The sequence below is a fragment of the Schistocerca gregaria genome, chromosome 11 (genome assembly GCF_023897955.1).
Source record: "Schistocerca gregaria isolate iqSchGreg1 chromosome 11, iqSchGreg1.2, whole genome shotgun sequence".
NCBI lineage: Eukaryota > Metazoa > Arthropoda > Insecta > Orthoptera > Acrididae > Schistocerca > Schistocerca gregaria.
This window is the reverse complement of record NC_064930.1, coordinates 103,787,875-103,805,163: the sequence shown is the minus strand read 5'-3', so window position 1 is coordinate 103,805,163 and position 17,289 is coordinate 103,787,875. Positions and strand designations below refer to the sequence as shown.

General features: G+C 43.5%; 1 protein-coding gene across 1 annotated transcript in view; it reads left to right on the top strand.

Moving 5' to 3' along the window:
- LOC126295146 (high affinity cGMP-specific 3',5'-cyclic phosphodiesterase 9A-like) overlaps nucleotides 1-17,289 on the top strand; it is a 2,007,270-nt gene that overhangs the window by 806,566 nt on the left and 1,183,415 nt on the right. Inside the window, exon 2 of the mRNA XM_049987432.1 lies at nucleotides 9,187-9,957. The gene's annotated coding sequence lies outside the window, so the exon portion shown is untranslated. The remainder of the gene's footprint in view (nucleotides 1-9,186; nucleotides 9,958-17,289) is intronic.

The following is a 17,289-nucleotide window of genomic DNA, read 5'->3' as shown; positions in this document are numbered from 1 at the left end:
TTAGCGCTCTCCGCTACTCTGGCAGGTTAAAAGCCTCTTCTGCCATCGCTTCTAGAATAACATGGCAACAGAACAAATTGCACTCAATCTCAAAGCGTTTACTTAAATTTAATGTTATGTCTTTGACGCAGTTCATTCACTACACTTTTTTTTTTTTTTTTTTTTTTTTTTTTTTTTTTTTTTTTTTTTGAGGCTACTGACTGGTATGATGCGGCCCGCCACGAATTCCTTACCTGTGCTAACCTCTTCATCTCAGAGTAGCACTTGCAACCTACGTCCTCAATTATTTGCTTCACGTATTCCAATCTCTGTCTTCCTCTACGGTTTTTGCCCTCTACAGCTCCCTCTAGTACCATGGAAGTCATTCCCTCATGTCTTAGCAGATGTCCTATCATCCTGTCCCTTCTCTTTATCAGTGTTTTCCACATATTTTTTCCTCTCTGATTCTGCGTAGAACCTCCTCATTCCTTACCTTATCAGCCCACCTAATTTTCAACATTCGTCTATAGCACCACATCTGAAAGGATTCTATTCTCTTCTGTTCCGGTTTCCCCACAGTCCATGTTTCACTACCATACAATGCTGTACTCCAGACATACATCCTCAGAAATTTCTTCCTCAAATTAAGGCCGGTATTTGATATTAGACTTCTCTTGGCCAGAAATGCGTTTTTTACCATAGCGAGTCTGCTTTTAGATGTCCTCCTTGCCCCATCCGTCATTGGTTATTTTACTGCCTAGGTAGCAGAATTCCTTAACTTCATTGACTTCGTGACCATCAATCCTGATGTTAAGTTTCTCGCTGTTCTCATTTCTACTACTTCTCATTACCTTTGTCTTTCTCCGATTTACTCTCAAACCGGACTGTGTACTCATTAGACTGTTCATTCCGTTCAGCAGATCATTTAATTCTTCTTCACTTTTACTCAGGATAGCAATGTCATCAGCGAATCGTATCATTGATATCCTTTCTTTTATTTCCATCATTGCTTCCTCGATGTACGGATTGTAGGGGCGAAAGGCTATAGCCTTGTCTTACACCCTTAATATGAGCACTTCGTTCTTGATCGTCCACTCTTATTATTCCCTCTTGGTTGTTGTCATATTGTATATGACCCGTCTCTCCCTATAGCTTACCCCTACTTTTTTCAGAATCTCGAACAGCTTGCACCATTTTATATTGTCGAACGCTTTTTCTAGGTCGACAAATCCTATGAACGTGACTTGATTTTTCTTTAGCCTTGCTTCCATTATTAGCCGTAACGTCAGAATTGCCTCTCTCGTGCCTTTGCTTTTCCTAAAGCCAAACTGATCGTCACCTAGCGCATTCTCAATTTTCTTTTCCATTCTTCTGTATATTATTCTTGTAAGCAGCTTCGATGCATGAGCTGTTAAGCTGATTGTGCGATAAATCTCGCACTTGTCAGCTGCTGCCGTCTTCGGAATTGTGTGGATGATGCTTTTCCAAAAGTCAGATGGTATGTTGCCAGACTCATATATTCTACACACCAACGTGAATAGTCGTTTTGTTGCCACTTCCCCTGAAGATTTTAGAAATTCTGATGGAATGTTATATATCCCTTCTGCCTTATTTAACCGTAAGTCCTCCAAAGCTCTTTTAAATTCCGATTCTAATACTGGATCCCCTACCTCTTCCAAATCGCTACACTTATATTCACTATTGAAGCAGTGACACTTAGTTGAGTACACTGGACTCGCATTCGGGTGGATACGGTTCAATCCCGCGTCCGGAAATCCAGATTTAGGTTTTCCGTGATTTCCCTAAATCGCTCCAGGCAAATGCCGGGATGGTTCCTTTCAAAGGACACGACCGACAGAGACCGATGACCTCGCTGTCTGGTCTCCTTCCCCGAAACAACCAACCAACCAACCAGTTTAGTTGAGTTCCACTTCTCTAGGTGCGTAACATAAGCCATTTCAGTATCATACATATCATTCTGCGTCAGAGTATCACAACTTTCTAATGCACTGTCGAAGTTAACCTTCATCTCGTGAGTCTGACCAGAATAAAATATTTGTCTCCTCAAATTTTTCTTGTAGTTCCCGAATTTCCTTGGCAAGAAACACAGTTTGTGGCGCGATTTCATTGCCCTTCTGCTGCCTTCTGCATTATTTGTTATTAGAGACCGGAAACTACATTCCTGTTCTCAGCTGCTTTGCTACCCGTTTCGAACTAGGTACTATTGTCGATATGTACTTGCGTAAGGAGTATTTTGAAGCCTGCCGCAATGTAGAAGAGGTTTCGCTATTTGCACCTTTCCCTACCGATTTTTCCAGCATGGTGCTTTTATCCGCTACAGATTCGTCGCCGCATTTGATTTTTGTGCGTGCAGAATACCTGTTTGCGTTGTTCGTGGCTTACTAACCGCACTCACCAACGCTCGCTGCCATTTCCAAATCATCTTCCACTTCCACATACGCGTTCTGGTGTTTCTCATCATTCGTGCAGCCAGTCAGGCTGATCAGCGTTCAGTTGTTTTTCTGTTCGGAGATGGGTTCCGTAACTTGCTCATTCACGTTTCTGCCACTGCGAGTCCCTGATTGGGGGGGGGATAGGGGTCTACCCCACTCCACCCACCACCGACAGAACTGTTGCATACGCCGTCGCTGCTGGTTCATTACTCTCAATACGCAATTGTATAGCGCGTCTACCGTCACAATTTTCCGTCGCGTGTTCAGTGGAACTGCATACGGAGCATGGACGGGATTAGAGCATACACAACAGACGCTCTATGACCGCAGACAGCCACAAAAGAGGGGATCTGCTGTTTTAGTTCTACTTAACCTACTGGATATGCTTTTGTAATTCTACTTAACCTATTGGACATGCTTTTGTAATTCTACTTAACCTATTCGATTGCCATTGAGCTTGGCATCCCATTTTCTCACCACACTATTTCCCTGGTACAGGAACTGTCCCGTATCAACTAAGCACTTCTCCGATCTTGCCAAGCCAAGATCTGCGTATCCTATAGTACCCTGACAGAAACCCCATTACGCATAAATTTAACGATGCCGTTTAACGCCACAAGTCAAAGCAACACTGCCGCAATGGCCGAGCGTTTCTAGGCGCTTCGGTCCGGAACCGCGCTGCTGCTACGGTAGCAGGTTCGAATCCTGCCTCGGGCATGGATGTGTGTGATGTCCTTAGTTAGGTGTAAGTAGTTTTAATTTCTAGGGGATAATGACCCATTTCCATAGTGCTCAGAGCCACTGCGATACCAGATTGACAAATAAAAAGAAAACTCCTTTGGACCAAGTGACCACTGTTGATTTCCCGACATAACACTGTCTTACACACTGAAGAAGCCGGTACACCTGCCTAATATCGTGTGGGGCCATCGCGAGCCCGCAGAAGCGCCGCAATACGACGTGGCACGGACGACGAATGTTTGAAGCAGTGCCGCAGCGAATTGACACCATGACTCCAGCAGGGCTGTCCATAAACCAGTAAGAATACGAGGGGGTGGAGATCTCTTCTGAACAGGACGGCGCGAGGCATCCCAGATATTCTCTATAATGTTTATGTCTGGCGAGTTTGTTGACCAGCAGAGGTGTTTAAAGTCAGAAGAGTGTTGCTGGAGCCACTCTGTAGCAATTCTGCATGCGTGAGATGTCGCATTGTCCTGCTTGAATTTCCCAGGTCTGTCGGAATGCACAATGGACATGAATTGATGCAGCTGATCAAGCAGTCTGGTTATGTACGTTTCACCTGTCAGTCGTATCTAGACGTAATGGGGATCCATTGTCACTCCAATTGCATACGCCCCATACCATCACAGAGCCTCCACCAGCTTGAGCAATCCCGTAGTGACAATGCAGCGATGTCGGAGATTTATTGGGGATCCCTTGTCACTCCAACTCCACACGCCCCACACCATCACAGAGCCTCCACCAGCTTGAGCAATCCCGTAGTGACAATGCAGCGATGTCGGAGATTTATTGGGGATCCCTTGTCACTCCAACTCCACACGCCCCACACCATCACAGAGCCTCCACCAGCTTGAGCATATCCGTAGTGACAATGCAGCGATGTCGGAGATTTATTGGGGATCCCTTGTCACTCCAACTCCACATGCCCCACACCATCACAGAGCCTCCACCAGCTTGAGCAATCCCGTAGTGACAATGCAGCAATGTCGGAGATTTATTGGGGATCCCTTGTCACTCCGACTCCACACGCCCCACACCATCACAGAGCCTCCACCAGCTTAAGCAATCCCGTAGTGACAATGCAGCGATGTCGGAGATTTATTGGGGATCCCTTGTCACTCCAACTCCACACGCCCCACACCATCACAGAGCCTCCACCAGCTTGAGCAATGCCGTAGTGACAATGCAGCGATGTCGGAGATTTATTGGGGATCCCTTGTCACTCCAACTCCACACGCCCCACACCATCACAGAGCCTCCACCAGCTTGAGCAATCCCGTAGTGACAATGCAGCGATGTCGGAGATTTATTGGGGATCCCTTGTCACTCCAACTCCACACGCCCCACACCATCACAGAGCCTCCACCAGCTTGAGCAATGCCGTAGTGACAATGCAGCGATGTCGGAGATTTATTGGGGATCCCTTGTCACTCCAACTCCAAATGCAGCGATGTCGGAGATTTATTGGGGATCCCTTGTCACTCCAACTCCACACGCCCCACACCATCACAGAGCCTCCACCAGCTTGAGCAATGCCGTAGTGACAATGCAGCGATGTCGGAGATTTATTGGGGATCCCTTGTCACTCCAACTCCACACGCCCCACACCATCACTGAGCCTCCACCAGCTTGAGCAATCCCGTAGTGACAATGCAGCGATGTCGGAGTTTTATTGGGGATCCCTTGTCACTCCAACTCCACACGCCCCACACCATCACAGAGCCTCCACCAGCTTGAGCAATCCCGTAGTGACAATGCAGCGATGTCGGAGATTTATTGGGGATCCCTTGTCACTCCAACTCCACACGCCCCACACCATCACAGAGCCTCCACCAGCTTGAGCAATGCCGTAGTGACAATGCAGCGATGTCGGAGATTTATTGGGGATCCCTTGTCACTCCAACTCTACACGCCCCACACCATCACAGAGCCTCCACCAGCTTGAGCAATCCCGTAGTGACAATGCAGTGATGTCGGAGATTTATTGGGGATCCCTTGTCACTCCAACTCCACACGCCCCACACCATCACAGAGCCTCCACGAGCTTGAGCAATCCCGTAGTGACAATGCAGCGATGTCGGAGATTTATTGGGGATCCCTTGTCACTCCAACTCCACACGCCCCACACCAGCACAGAGCCTCCACCAGCTTGAGCAATCCCGTAGTGACAATGCAGCGATGTCGGAGATTTATTGGGGATCCCTTGTCACTCCAACTCCACACGCCCCACACCAGCACAGAGCCTCCACCAGCTTGAGCAATCCCGTAGTGACAATGCAGCGATGTCGGAGATTTATTGGGGATCCCTTGTCACTCCAACTCCACACGCCCCACACCATCACAGAGCCTCCACCAGCTTGAGCAATCCCGTAGTGACAATGCAGCGATGTCGGAGATTTGATGATTTACCGGATTCCTGATACTCGCGGTACACTCATGAATGGTCGTGCGCGAAAATCTCCACTTCATTGCTACCTCAAAGATGCTATGTTCCATCTCTGATGCGACGACTAAACGCCACGGCAAAACTCTCTTAAATCTTGAATGAGCTTTTCACTTTGCAGCGGAGTGTGCGCTGATATGAAACTTCCTGACAGATTAAAACAGTTTTAATCAGCCAGGAAGTTTGGCTCTGGCTCTGAGCACTATGTGACTAAACTGCTGAGGTTATCAGTCCCCTAGAACTTATTACTATTTAAACCTAACTAACCTAAAGACATCACACACAGCCATGCCTGAGGCAGCATTCAAACCTATGACCGAAGTGGTAGCGCTTTTAGACTGTAGCGCCTAGAACCGCTCGGCCACACCGGCCGGCCAAGAAGTTTCACATCAGCGCACACTCCGCTGCAGAGTGAAAATCTCATTAACGATTTAAGTGAGTTTTACCGTGGTGCTATATAGTCGGCGCATGAGCGATGGTACACAGCATCTCTAAGGTAGCAATGAAGTGGGGATTTTCCCTCGCGTCCATTTCACGAGTGACCGTGAGTATCTGGAATCTGGTAAAACATCAAATCTTAGACATCGCTGCATGTCAGTACGGGATTGTTGAAGCTGGTGGAGGCGCTGTGATGGTGTGGGGCGTGTGGAGTTGGAGTGACAAGGGATCCCTGATACGTCTAGATACGACTCTTACAGGTGAAACGTACGTAACCAGCTTTTCTGATCACCCGCATGCATTCATGTCCATTGTGCATTCCGACGGACCTGGGGAATTCCAGTAGGACAATGCGACATTCTACGCATCCACAATTGCTACAGAGTGGCTCCAGGAACACTCTTCTGAGTTTAACACTTTCGCTGGTTCCCAAACTCGCCAGACATGAACATTATAGAGGATATCTGGGATGCCTCGAGCCATGCTGTTCAGAACGGATCTCCACCCCCTCGTACTCTTACTGATTTATGGACAGCCATGCAGGACTCTTGGTGTCAACTCCCTCCAGCACTACTTCAGACAATAGTAGAGTCCAGGCCACGTCGTGCTCTTGTGGGCCCTACACGATATTGGGCGGGTATACCGGTTTCTTCGGCTCTTCAGTGTATAAAACAGTGTTCCCTCTTGACGTCAACAGTGGTCACTTTGTCCAATGGAGTTTTCTTTTTATTTGTCATTCTGGGGTCGCAGTGTTCCTTGGACGTGGGTATGCCCATTTGATCCTAAACTGATGCACTACCTTGTGATACCGATGGATTTGAGGATGCATTGTTTGCAACTCCGGAAGCACTCATTCTTGGAAACGTATGTGGTCCCAGACTTCCATAACAATAGCATTAATATCTTTTGGTCCTTTTAGTAATCAACTAGCAACATTATTGTTATTTGAAAACAGATTGCTTTCATGAATGTAACTCCATCTCCTAGTGGAGTATGGGACTACGGCTGTTCAATGCTCTGTAAAAACAATACCAATTGCCGTTGGATAGGTTTATTTCTAGGCAGTCAGTTTCGACGTTACACTAAGCCATCTTCAGGCCTAAACTGTGGAGGATATAACAGAATAGTAATTACATATTGAAATACAGAGCATATTGACTAAAAGAATTAAGTGTTGCATATAACTATACGTTGTGTGAATTATACAGTGAATGTTATACCAGAGCAATAAAACAGATTGAAATACAGAGGGTATTGCTTAAAACCTGCAAGTGTTACATGTAAAATTTCCTTAATTACAAGAACTCGATCTTAATAAAACTCCATGATACAAACACGAATTCTTTACAGACGAATGGAAAAAATGGTAGAAGCCGATCTCGGGGAAGATTAGTTTGGATTCCGTAGAAATGTTGGAACACATGAGGCAATACTGACCCTGCGACTTATTTTAGAAAATAGATTAAAGAAAGGCAAACCTACGCTTCTAGCATTTGTAGACTTAGAAAAAGCTTTTGACAATGTTGACTGGAATATTCTCTTTCAAATTCTGAAGGTGGCTGGGGTAAAATACAGGGAACGATAGGCTATTTACAATTTGCACACAAACCAGATGGCAGTTATAAGAGTAGAGGAACATGAAAGGGAAGCAGTGGTTGGGGAGGGAGTGAGACAGAGTTGTAGCCTCTCCCCGATGTTGTTCAATCTGTGTATTGAGCAAGCACTGAAGGAAACAAAAGAAAAATTTGGAGTAGGAATAAAGATCCATGGAGAAGAACGAAAAACTTCGAGGATCGCAGATGACATTGTAATTCTGTCAGAGATAGCAAAGGACTTGGAAGAGCAGTTGAACGGAATGGACAGTGTTTGAAAGGAGGGTATAAGATGAACATCAACAAAAGCAAAACGATGATAATGGAATGTAGTCGGATTAAATCGGGTGATGGTACGGGAGTTAGATTAAGAAATGACAGGCTTAAAGTAGTAAAGGAGTTCTTCTGTTTGGGGAGTAATAACTGATGATAGTCGAAGGAGAGAGGATATAAAATGGCAAGGAAAGCGTTTCAGAAGAAGAGAAATTTGTTATCCTCGAGTATAGATTTAAGTGTCAAAAAGTCGTTTCGGAAAGTATTTGCATGGAGTGTGGCCATGTATGGAAGTGAAACATGGACGATGGGTAGATCACATAACTGATGAGGAGGTATTGAATAGAATTGGGAGAACAGAATTTTGTGGTATACCTTGAGTAGAAGAAGGGATTGGTCGGTAGGGCATATTCTGAGGAATCAAGGGATCACAAATTTAGCATTGGAGGGCAGCGTGGAGGGTAAAAATCGTAGAGGGAGACCAAGAGATGAATACCCTAAGCAGATTCAGAAGGATGTAGGTTGCAGTAGGTACTGGGAGATGAAGAAGCTTGCACGGGATAGAGTAGCATGGAGAGCTGCAACAAACCAGTCTCTGGACAGAAAACAACAACAACAACAAACCCGTTGTTGTTTTAAATAGTGCCACTGTTTATAGTGAACCCCCCCCCCCACCATTTTTACTTCATCTGACATGTGATCATGGTACTATTTTACATATGATTTGTCGGTTCCTCTGCCACTCATAGTGACAAGTTTTGAAGACAATAAATATGCTGGACTGATGGATACAGTACTATAACAGTCTGTTTTATTAATACGTCTATTACGATACTGAAGATTTTACAATATGTATGAAAACTAGTTAATTCTGATAGTGTATATTACGGTATAACACTAGTTCTTGTAATTAAGAAAATTTAGATGTAATACTTGCTGCTTTTAAGCAATACGCTCTATATTTCAATATGATTTATTGCTCTGATATAACATTCACTGTATAATTCTCATTACGTAAAGTAATATGCAGCACATGATTCTTTTAGTCAATATGCTCTGTATTTCAATATGTAATTATTGTTCTGTTATATCCTCCACAGTTTAGGCCTGAAGATGACGCAGTGTAACGTCGAAACAGGTTGCCTAGAAATAAACCTATGCAATGGCGATAGGTATTGTTTTTAGTGAAAATTGTTTTTAGTGAAAATTGCTTTTAGTGAAAATTGCTTTTATTGTGGCGCTTATGAGTCCTGGTTTGTGTTTTCAGGTTCCCCTGAACGCGCCAGACGTCAGCTGTTCAAGATTTGAACTTCAGTGCACCAGCCTTGCTTCGTCGCAAAAGCCAATGGTGTCATAGTCATAAATTCGGGAACAAGTAAATTTCAAAAAGGGCTCTTTTTAGCAGACATCAGTATTTTAAAACAGTTTTTGTGCGATATTTCTAGCACGGTACAGGAATTCTCGGACTAACGTTTCTTGCCGAACCATTGTGTCAACTTAAACTGATGCTTCAGCGTTTTTCATTCGCAAACTTACTCAGTAATATTTGTTCTGGGAGTCCTTACAAGTGGCTACTATTATCCTTCATGTAACAAAGCTTTGCAGCTAAGACCAAAGAAGGACTTTTAAGGGTTACGGGAGTGCATAGTGCGCCAGGCATGTGAGTGAAATTTGTGTCAGTGAGGACTAAAACAAAAACATAGTTACATCAAAAAGGAAGTGTGTGCTTATTAGGGAGCGTGGAACTGGGGCGGCTGATACAGGCGTGTGGTTGTGTGAGGTGTTAAGGCGAGGCACGTTCTGGACGGTCTAAGGTTCGATCTTACGTCGTGATAAACTGGGTGTCAGGAGTCGAGTCGGGGACCTTTAAGGACAGGCGGACACTGTCGTCGCTGGAGACGCGGCCGTCGACGGGTCATGCCCTCGCGCCCTCGGCCTGCGAGGAGCAGCTGATGATGGACAGTCGACGTCCGGGTCAGGAGCGCCGGAGCTGTTTCGAACGGGAATCCGGCCGTCATCTTCAGGAGCATCTGAAAAGGTGAGTGCCTCCTGTTGTTAGTGGACTCTCGCTCACGGGCTGTCTGCAACTCTACCCTATAGGTTAAGTCATATTTTTCTATTAATACGCTATCTTCATTTACTATAATGTTATTTTCGCTGTTTAAGTCCAGTCCACGTAGGAACTTTGAATCCATTTTCAACAGCGTCTTTGACACTTCGGGGAGTCAGTGTACTGCAATTGCTTTTCACTATATCACAGCAAAACGAAAATATTTTTTATACAAATATTTTAATTGAATGTAACATTACATATAGGAAAGACCGTACCCAGAATGTAGGAGACCAGTCATCTTGAAGAAGATTGCAGCACAGATGTTCGAAATATTGGTGGAGTAGTTGTTTTAGTGCTTTAGTAGGATCCTGCTAACTTCTCCAGCCGACAAGTTAAAGAATCGAACTCCAATTAGATTTTCGTAATCGCGAGAAGACGACGCAGATAGTAATCATTACGAAAAACCGTTACCGGTGATCGGGAGGGTGAAAAATGTGTAGTAATAACTACAAACGATAAAACACTCTGAACACCAAATTATTGCGGAAGACTGACAGCAATTCTTTTACAATCGATAAGTTATGTAATACTTTACTCAATGCAGCAACAGCGTCAATAGTATGTCAGATACAACGACACTCATGTTTATTTTGTAATTAGATAATCGTAGGCCATATATGCTAGAGTCACGTGCGGACTACATCGTAAAACAGATTCTGTAATTCTAGAATCATGTGTATAGTCGATTGTCAGAAATAGTAAAATTTTACTGGAAGGGTAGTTTTTTTCCTAAACAATATGTCGTACAATGATACAGCATTGTAGATAGCTCCACTGCTGTATGTGGATGCCGTGTGCAAAATGTTGCCAGTTGAAGTAGTGGTAAAGAAGCAATAGATCAAAACGTCACACTAGGTTCTGAAGTTTTATTGGGTGAATTGTAAAAATATAGCAAACAATATACTTTTTCCTTTCATTAATTTGTGGTTAGGTCAGCAACAAAAAGTTTCAAGAAGGTTTGAAGCTATGTGTAGAGTTTGTTGAAAATCGCTAAGTGCTCTCATTCTAAAATACTAGACAAACACATTTTTTAAATGAACACACCGCTATTTGACTGCATTGTTCTTTATTTAATTATGGCCCAGGTTTCGGCCTTATATGCCATTTTCAAGTCAATGCAAAAAGCAAACATTGCATGCAGTAAGACCAAGTAGAATTTCAAAAGATGTAACATGGCGAAATATGTAATATTGCAGGACATCAAGCTCAAAATTGGGCATAAATTAAGAAAAACATTCGATCTCAACGGAATTCCAGGTGTAAAATCATCATCTTGTAAGAAGATGACTAAGAAAAATATTCGATCCCCACCAAATGCCAGATGTAAAATCATCTTGCAAGAAGATCAATAAATAATGGTTTTTAATAAAAGCAGGTTTACTTTGGTATCTAAAAAATGAACACATGTTATTGAGTGGTAATGACTATCATTAAGGCTCAAGAACATCTGTTCGTCATCTATATACCAAAGTAAATTAGTTTTTATTAAATATGACGTGCTCCCACAGTTATTTAATGATATTTTTAGAAGGTGATGCTTTTACGTCAGGCATTTCGTGGGGATCGAATATTTTTTCTTAATTTACGGTCAATTTTGAGTTTGGGTGTCCTGCAATGTCACATGTCGTAATTATATACTAATGTTCATTCATAAGAATTGCAGTAGAAGTCATGTAGCTGAAGATGTGGACTTATACAAAGAGTGTGTTAGCACCCAAGAGGGCCACACCTCATACTGATCGTGAATTTGATGATGGACATGTGTTCCGAAGGGAAGTTTAGTCATTTAATAGCAGTTACGTGGTGAACATTACCACATGTTTTGATAAATATCGAACTTATGCTCCGTGTTGTAGCATCTCCTATTTTAATCAGTGTATGAGGGAGTTGTAGCATAAAGCGATGATAAAACGCTAAGAATTTGTAAAATCAATGTTAGGGAAGACGGATAGGGCACTTTGTTTTTATGGACGTATTCTAGAAAAGTGTGGAGGAACTGTAAAGCGAACAGTATACAAGGCGCTAGACCAGTCCGACCAATTCTAGAGTACTGTTCCAGTATTTTGAATTATCGTTGAGGCATGGCGGCCGATATGGTACGAATGCAGGGACACGAAACTGTTCGGTATAGACCGTACCAGAGTGTAACAAAGATGGTCAGGGAATAAATATGGATATTTTTTCCAGAATGAGATTTTCACTCTGCAGCGGAGTGTGCGCTGATATGAAACTTCCTGGCAGATTAAAACTGTGTGCCCGACCGAGACTCGAACTCGGGACCTTTGCCTTTCGCGGACAAGTGCTCTACCATCTGAGCTACCGAAGCATGACTCACGCCCAGTACTCACAGCTTTACTTCTGCCAGTACCTCGTCTCCTACCTTCCAAACTTTACAGAAGCTCTCCTGCGAACCATGCAGAACTAGCACTCCTGAAAGAAAGGATACTGCGGAGACATGGCTTAGCCACAGCCTGGGGGATGTTTCCAGAATGAGATTTTCACTCTGCAGCGGAGTCTGCGCTGATATGAAACTTTCCTGGCAGATTAAAACTGTGTGCCCGACCGAGACTCGAACTCGGGACCTTTGCCTTTCGCGGGCAAGTGCTCTACCATCTGAGCTACCGAAGCACGACTTACGCCCAGTACTCACAGCTTTACTTCTGCCAGTACCTCGTCTCCTACCTTCCAAACTTTACAGAAGCTCTCCTGCGAACCATGCAGAACTAGCACTCCTGAAACAAAGGATACTGCGGAGACATGGCTTAGCCACAGCTTGGGGGATGTTTCCAGAATGAGATTTTCACTCTGCAGCGGAGTGTGCGCTGATATGAAACTTCCTGGCAGATTAAAACTGTGTGCCCGACCGAGACTCGAACTCGGGACCTTTGCCTTTCGCGGGCAAGTGCTCTACCATCTGAGCTACCGAAGCACGACTCACGCCCAGTACTCACAGCTTTACTTCTGCCAGTACCTCGTCTCCTACCTTCCAAACTTTACAGAAGCTCTCCTGCGAACCATGCAGAACTAGCACTCCTGAAAGAAAGGATTAGCTCAGTTGGTAGAGCACTTGCCCGCGAAAAACAAAGGTCCCGAGTTCGAGTCTCGGTCGGGTGCACACAGTTTTAATCTGCCAGGAAGTTGCATATCAGCGCACACTCTGCTGCAGAGTAAAAATCTCATTCTGGAAACATCCCCCAGGCTGTGGCTAAGCCATGTCTCCGCAATATCCTTTCTTTCAGGAGTGCTAGTTCTGCATGGTTCGCAGGAGAGCTTCTGTAAAGTTTGGAAGGTAGGAGACGACGTACTGGCAGAAGTAGAGCTGTGAGTACCGGGCGTGAGTCGTGTTTCGGTAGCTCAGTTGGTAGAGCACTTGCCCGCGAAAGGCAAAGGTCCCGAGTTCGAGTCTCGGTAGGGCACACAGATTTAATCTGCCAGGAAGTTTCATGGATATTTTTTTTTTTTTAGAAAGTTAGGGTAGTCACCAAGAATAAAAGATATTTGGTAGTACACCCGGAATATAGTCAGTCATCTTTTGTGAGACATCGCATATTAATGGAACAGAACTGAGAGGACATAACATTGTCAAAAAAGTGCCCTCCACCATGGCTTTCGATGTAGGTATGCAGATACAGGCACCATGTTACAAGGTCGAGATGTTAAACTCGCCGTACCTGTTTCTATTCAAGTTTTACGCCTCCCCCGAAATTGAGCCATAAAGATCTTTTCGACGCAAGTTACGACACAGTTGCAATTTCCGCGAATAATTTCTCTCGGAGTTGTCTGAGAACACCACCTCCGCCGCAGTTCCGGTCAAGTGGGGATCGCACTGAAACGTCCGGGGCCATCACGAGAACGGGAAGAAGATGGCGTTTTAATGGTCGCCCGCCATCAAAACCCGGCGGGCGCAATCCGGGGCGAAAGTGCCTCTAAAACTCGCGCGGAATTTTCCGACGTGCGTGATGATTGGAAAACTCCTCCAGGAATGGACGGCAGTACGTATTTATTAGCGCGTTAAACCCAATCCTCCCTCCCTCCCTGGCACTGAGGGTTCTTATTGTGACGTCACAGAAATCGGTAAGACCTTACGGCGGGAAAATGGCCGGCAACTGCGCTGTAGGGTTTTGCCGTCTTAACTACCAGGAATCTCCTTTATTCGAGACATCTGAGTACCTGTTTCATCACTGCCCGAATCTCGTCAGGTTTAAACGGCGGTGTGTCGAGCAAGATCCGGTTTATAGGCTGCAGAGGTATAATTGGGCTGTGGGTTAACCCTTGTGGGACATGTAGCCAGTGCCTTAATTTGTATTACAGACGGAGCCGCTTCCAGAAGTACTTCATGACATAAATTTAGGCAATAGCAAGGGGTAGAAATTGAAGTTACCACCGTGTCCCTTTGTTCAGTATGTCGTCAGTAAGACTGCCACCCCAGATCATTTAAAAATTCTAACGCCCAATGTATAAAACTGCTACACAGGCCTGGTTACTTTCCAAATGACTCAACGACAGAAGTAAACATTAGTCGTTAAACATGTTAAAAGCTTATGACTGAAGGCGCGAAACATTAATTAGTAGGTTTGTCAGTTACAGAGTGTGTTTATTATACGTCGCACAATAATTTAATTCTGTAGATACCTTTAGTGATATATGTGGGTACTGGGTAGCGAATAACGTTAATAGTGAAGAAAAGATAAATTAAAATGTCATACTTGATACTGAAGTTTTACCGTATGTTTTTCTTTCATTATTTTGCGTGGCTAAAGTGTGACCAAGTGTATAAAAGGTCAGAATTTGTGTTAAGTGTGCTTTCCAACTCGCTAAGTGGTCTCATTATTAAACATTGGGAGACCATAGTCTGCACGATATTCGCTCTATTATATGCAAAATACCTGTTTTTACGCCAGTCAATATTTACTTTATTGCGTGAACTCTGTACAATGATATAATTTTGTGGATAGACTGAGCGCTGTGTGTGGGTACTGTCCGTAAAGTCCTGTTGGGAATAGAGTTGGTAATAATGAAATAATGAATTCAAACGCCATGTCTGGTGCTAAATGTTTTACAGCCTGAACAGTGAAAATCTAGTAGGCAATAAACTTTTTTCTTCATTATTCTATAGTGCTCTAACCGAGAAAAAGTTTGGAATAGGTTTGAAATTATGTGTAAAGTTCACTGGAATTCGCTAAGTATTGTCGTTGTCAATTGCTGGATGAATGTAGAGCCATGATTTGCTTGAAGACATATGTTAACCTTTTTTCATAGATTATTACAGACTAGATTATGATAGCATTTTAAATTTTTACGTTCAGTCTTTAATCTTATGGAATACCGAAATTACATTTTTGTTGCTCGTGGAAGCCGTTTCAGTTTATACTAAATAAGTCATAAATGGCAGTTTCTGTGGTCTTCATAGTGGAGATCTAAAACTGTGCTATAGGAACTAAAAAAGTATGTTTTTTATAGTATTCCCCTTGCAAGGTATGGAGTCTTACGTTGAAAACTAAAAGGTTCACATTAAGAAATGGTACGACAGGAATAAGATTAAAGTCGGAATGAGGAAATATTAAATATGGTGTCCCACAAGGTTCAGTGCATGGCGTGCTCTTATAATGAGTGATTTACTGGGAAGACTGGAAGTATTTTCTGATACGGTGATGGTTGTTGGCGATAGAAGTATATTATTTTGCCTTCGGAGGAGAAAGTTGGGGATTCGAATTTCGTGAAAATATTCCGGCGCAACGAAAAACGCCATGACAAATCCTGTATCATTTCAGTGACACTGTCTCCCGTTTCCGGATAATACAAAACGTGCTGCCCTGCTCTGAACCAATTTCGAAGTGCTCCGTCAGTCCTATCTGGTAGGGATCCCGCACCATGCAGCAGTATTCTAAAAGAGGACCGACAAACGTAGTGTAGGCAGTCTCCCTAGTAGATCTGTTACATTTCCTAAGTGTCCTGCCAATATAACGCAGTCTCTGGTTATCCTTCAGCACAACATTTTGTATGCGTTCCTGCCAATTAAAGTTGTTGCTAATCGCAATTCCTGGGTATTTAGTTAAATTTACCGTCTTCAGATTTGACTGATTTATGGTGTAAATCGTTTTGCAATTTTCTGGTGACTTAATTAGTCGATAAACGATAGCGTCATCTGCAAACAACGTTAGAGGGCTGCTCATATTGTCTCCCAAATCGGTTACAGCGAAGGGGACGCCAGATAACACTTCTGTTTAACTCGATGACGCAATTGGTGTGAACTGTGATTCTCCGACAGGAAACCACGAATGCAGTCATATAACTGAGACAATATTGCACAAGCACGCCATTTCACTACAAGCCGCTTGTGTTGTACAGTGTCAAAAGCTTTGCGGAAATCTGGAAATACGGAATTGATCTGAAATCCCTTGTCAGTTGCACTCAACACTTCATGCGAGTAATAACCTTACTTGTGTTTCAGAAGAGCGATGTTTTCTAAACCCATGTTGACTGTGTGTCAATAGACTGTTATCTTCGAGGTAATTCATTACATTTGAACACAATATATGTTCTAAAATTCTGCTGCTTATCGACGTTAACGATATGAGTCTCTAATTTAGTGGATTACTCTTACAACCTTTTTTGAATATGGATGTGACCTGGGCAACTTTCCAGTCTTTGGGTACGGACGTTTCGTTGAGCGAACGGTTGTATATGATAAGTATGGTGCTAATGCATTAGCATACGCCGAAAGGAACCTAATTGGTGTACAGTCTGGACCAGAAGACTTGCTTTTATTAAGTGATTTAAGTTGCTTCATCACTGCGAGGATATTTACTTCTACGTTACTCATATTGGCAGCTGTTCTGGATTCGAATGCTGGAATATTTAGCTCGTCTTCTTTTGTGAAGGTGAAATGTCTCCTTAGAAAAATTAATGAATTACTGTGCTGGTAAACCCCTTACGTTATTTAATTTTCAAACAGCTGAGCAAAACTGAACGTACTCAGACATTTCTCTCTTTACTTATTCTGATCATCACTAAACTGACACACAATGTTTTTTAGCGCAACGCAATCTGACATTCAATAATCCCTACAAAAGAATGGCCCTGACTGACAATAACCGATACCTTTCATGAATCGCTTACCCCACAAAAATCTTCGTTACTCGAACTACTGCAATACAGCGAGCGCCAATACTGCCAGCTAAATAAAAGATTCTAAATACTTAAGGCACTAACTACTGATAGGCAATGTATTTACCTTATAATGTTCAAAAGTCATAA